General features: G+C 38.1%; 1 long non-coding RNA gene across 1 annotated transcript; it reads left to right on the top strand.

Annotated features, from left to right (window-relative positions):
- The first annotated feature begins 1,296 nt into the window (after positions 1 to 1,296).
- Positions 1,297 to 3,913, top strand: LOC124089786 (uncharacterized). Its single transcript, XR_009226333.1, has 4 exons — positions 1,297 to 1,510; positions 1,670 to 2,218; positions 2,703 to 2,771; positions 3,130 to 3,913. It is a non-coding gene; the product is annotated as an uncharacterized LOC124089786 (long non-coding RNA).
- The last annotated feature ends 306 nt before the right edge of the window (positions 3,914 to 4,219 follow it).

Below are 4,219 nucleotides of genomic sequence, written 5' to 3'. Positions count from 1 at the left end.
TAACTCTTAAAATATGGTTGCATCATGCATTTAAGTTCCTGGACAGATGCATCTCTCCCAGCTGGTCCCACAAGCAGTTGGATTAGTTGGGAGGAGGTAGAGCCAGGTGGGTTTCCACAGCCAGATGTCCCCTGTGTAAACCTCTTTCCACATTTGATTTTCATCTGGTCACTTAAGCACACTCTGTGTTATGCAATGTGTGTGTGTACTGGGCCAATATTTTGAGCCAAACTTGGGTTTCTCAGGAAACAGCCCTCTCAGCTGCCGGTCCCCGGGCAGTGGCTGAAAAATTATTCCTTCCTGTGTCCTGAGAATTCCACCTGGATAGATGGCAGCTTTTTTCCTTCTACAAGGATATGGTGAAGCATGTCTTTCAGGTTTGTTGGGCAATGTCCTTGATCTCTAAACACTCCGAACCCAGACATGCTTTAGGCTTCCCCCAAAATACAGGTTCCTTTAATTCCCTTATCTCTTCATTATGCTCATGAAGGGACCTCTCTGGCTGGTGCTTCCAGTCTTGCTGTACCACTGGGGATTTCTTATTTTATTATATGCAACCTCCTGTGTCCCCAATCTACATTCAGTGTTAAGCTTTAAATTCCAGTAAAGTCTCCAAGACTTTTTTTGTTCACCCACCTTGCTGAGAAGCTGCCTGTCTGCTTTCTTGGTTTTATTCCCTGGAGAAACCAGGAAAGCAACCTCCTCTATTCTTTCATCATGAAAACCTCCTGCTAAAATTATTTAATGTTTCACCCCAAATATTTCCCATCCCTAGTAATCATAAATGCACAAATCCAAGTAGGCAGAGCCCTTTGGTTTTCTGGAATTGGCTTACTTCCATTTCCATGTGTTGTCTTAAACCCTTCCTGGCACTCCCTGATGCTTCTGTCTACAGAAATGTTCCTTAATACTCAAGGGTATCATTTCTCACCTTCATCAGTCTTCTTTTACTGTCTAGACCACATTTTCTTCTGCCTTTTCTGAATTTTTGAACAAATATTGCTACATGAATTTATAAATTATTGAAATAGCCTTTCCTTATGTCAGATAGTTGTGTCTTATTGCTATATGTTTATTGTAAGCTACTTCAATGAAAAAAATTATTTATTTCCTCCAAAGTACCTAGAATAGTTCATCATTCAAATCTAGATTTGAACTGAATTTAGATTTTATTAATGAATTGTGTTTATTACTAAATAATCCTGAATGAGTATAAATTTGATATGGTTTACATTCGGTGTGATTTAGCTATCTTCCTCTTCTGTAATTTTTGTACCCATCTTTTTTCAGGATACAGTGGTAGCTCTCCAAGCCCTCTCCAAATATGGAGCAACAACTTTCACAAAAAAGTAAGATGGCAGTTTCGGTCACTGTCAAATCTTCTAACACATTCTCTGAAGAATTCCACATAGATGATGACAATCGCCTGCTGCTGCAGGAGGTCATGCTGTCTGAGATTCCAGGGGATTATGACACCACAGTGTTGGGGTCAGGATGTGTGTACCTCCAGGTGAGACTGCCATGGTGTAAGGGATGCTGAGAGAAAGTCTCAAGAGTAAATTCTGAATGTTAAAATAGGAAATGTGTGCTAACAAAAGAAATGAATTGTTTGAAAGTTATTGTTGAATTTTTTGTGTGCAAAGATGAAGTATTTCCCTTTTTTTTTAAGACTTCACTAAGATATAACATCCTTCCCAAGAAAGAAGGGAAAGTTCCCTTCACTCTGCATGTTGATTCTCATCCCAAAATTGTGATGGAGTAGATGCTCACAGGAAATTTCAGATTCATATCAACATTAGGTAAACCCTAAATCACAACTAGACTTTTTTGTAGAATATGAAAACTTTTTTTTCCTTGTATTGGGGGAACTCTATTGTCCAAATTAATTATGTAATGGGTATGGAAGTCTTGTAATATGTATTTATAAGAAAATTGTCTTCACCCTTACTGAAAAGCCTTAACCTTAATAATATATTGCCATAACTGAAGAGTAGAGTTGACAAGGGTGGGTTTGTCAAAGAACAATAACACAGATACAGTAGATAGAGAAACTGAGTGGTACAAATAAACAAGGGGAAACTTCTATCTTCAATCAATTCCAAGGAATTTTATTTGAAGGTTTATCACTCTGCCTTACTTCATAGTTACACTGGCGAAAGACCCAGATCCAACATGGTTATTGTGGATTTGAAGATGATATCAGGCTTCAGTGAAAAAGGTAAACCCAAAATGTCTTACAGATAGCAATCCCATGATAAATTGTGATATTTACATTGTCAACTTGATTTTACTAATGTCCTGGATCTTGCAGCTCTAAAGTATATTCCCATAGTTTTAGTGTGGGTTGGAAGATTATATGATATCAGTTAAGGTAAAAGTCATAAAAATGAAAAATAATGTTCTAGAAGGCTTAGACATCTAGGTATGTGCAGATATACTGAGTTACCTTCCAACTACACAAAAAGAAAAAAAGAGGGTATATAAGTTAACTGTCACATATACCTATAGGATATAAATGTATATTCAATATATGGATATATGAGAGGAATAGGATCAATAAATATTATCATTATTGTTATTCCTGAAGAAATAAAAAGTAGTAATTTGAATGCTCCAGAGAAGTCATTTTGATGATAAATACCTAAAAACTGCTCTCAGTATAGAATTTCTTCATGTTTCTGGCTTATCCCCTTTGTCCATAGCTTCAAGAACAGCCTGAGATTCAAAGGACTGAAGTGAGGACCAATCCTGTCCTAATCTACCTTAGGAAGGTAAGACTTCATAAGACTCTGCTAGGTCTGTAAAACTAATAGAAGTTTTAATAAGTCTATCCAGACTCCAAATAATGCTTTTCACATACACAATGAGGAAGGACAAAAGAGTCACAAAGGGAAATGGGACAACTGGTCAGCGAGGTTCACTTTGCTCCATTTGACTGCCACAGAAATTTTGTCCTTCTTTTTATGTCATTGGGTATGTTAAGCAAGTCACAAAATTCCCCATTCTTTCTTAGATTTTGATAGGGATATAAAGTACAGTTATGGGATTTGGTAATATTTTAAGAAAAGGAGATGGTAACAAGTAAAAAAGCTAATGTTTGATTCCAACTCATTTTTCCTGTCTCTCCAGCTAACCAATCAAGCCCTGAGTTTCTCCTTCTTGGTGGAACAAGACATGCAAGTAAAGAATTTAAAACCAGCTATAGTAAAAGCCTATAATTATTATGAGACAGGTGAGTGAGATTTACATATGCTGAGCTTTAATACAAAAAACTAACACCGTAAACAGTTGCATTAACTGATATGAAACTCCAAGATATTTCACTGGAAGAAAAGGCAAGTTTTGGTCACTAAAAAATCATGTCCCTGTATATTAATCTCACATTTGCTCCCTAAGAAAGTTTTCTTGACACATGAAAACTCCCTGTGTTTGCAACAAGAGGAAGCAATTAGTGATAAAGGCACATCTTAGCCACTGGACACATGTGGCCACTTCTACTTCCCATCTCTTCAGAGGAAGTCTACTCAACCCTCGCATTCCCCCATTTGTAAAGAAACCAGAAAGAGCTAATCAAACAAATCCTCCACTTGCATCTCTTGATATGTATGAGGAAGAAAAATGCAGCAGTGTTCAGGGGATATTCACCTGTGTTTTTTCCCCACACTGATCCCCTCGTTTTGTTGGTTGGTTTGGCTGGTAAGTTGGTAGGTCTCCTAAGAAATTTTGTCTCCAAATAAATCCAGAGCCCAAGCTGTGAACTTCATTACTCTTTTATGCCTGAAAGGAGAAGGGTCCAGGAACACTTGAGGGAACTCATATTCTAAGCTCAGGTGTCCGTGAAATCAATACCTGAAAAAGGATAAGCCTGGAATCACTATGGTTAAATTATTGGAAAATCAATTCCTGAACCCAGAGAGAGAAATCTAGGATTTGAGGCAGAGTTGGATTAGGGAAAGTGAACTCTTAGGAAGTGAGACCACTCTTCTGCTACCAGACTCCTCCCTTGGCTTTTCCTGGCTCTTCTCCTGGTTTCCTCTAATGCTATAGCCGCAGAGGTGAAAGCCAGCCAGACAAGTATACATGTGTTCACATGTGCTGTGTGCATATGTGTGTGTGTGTGTGTGTGTGTGTGTGTGTTATACATGCATGCTCAGGTGCATGGATGTGTACATAATAGGCATGAGTATCTGTTGGTGGGGAAGGTTGCAAGGCTGTGTGT

This window comes from Marmota monax, unplaced genomic scaffold (genome assembly GCF_021218885.2).
Source record: "Marmota monax isolate L192 unplaced genomic scaffold, Marmota_monax_Labrador192_F-V1.1 WCK01_AAM20220418_F8-fsc00449, whole genome shotgun sequence".
Taxonomy (NCBI): domain Eukaryota; kingdom Metazoa; phylum Chordata; class Mammalia; order Rodentia; family Sciuridae; genus Marmota; species Marmota monax.
The sequence above is the reverse complement of the archived record's forward strand: the minus strand, read 5'-3'. Positions and strand labels throughout refer to the sequence as shown.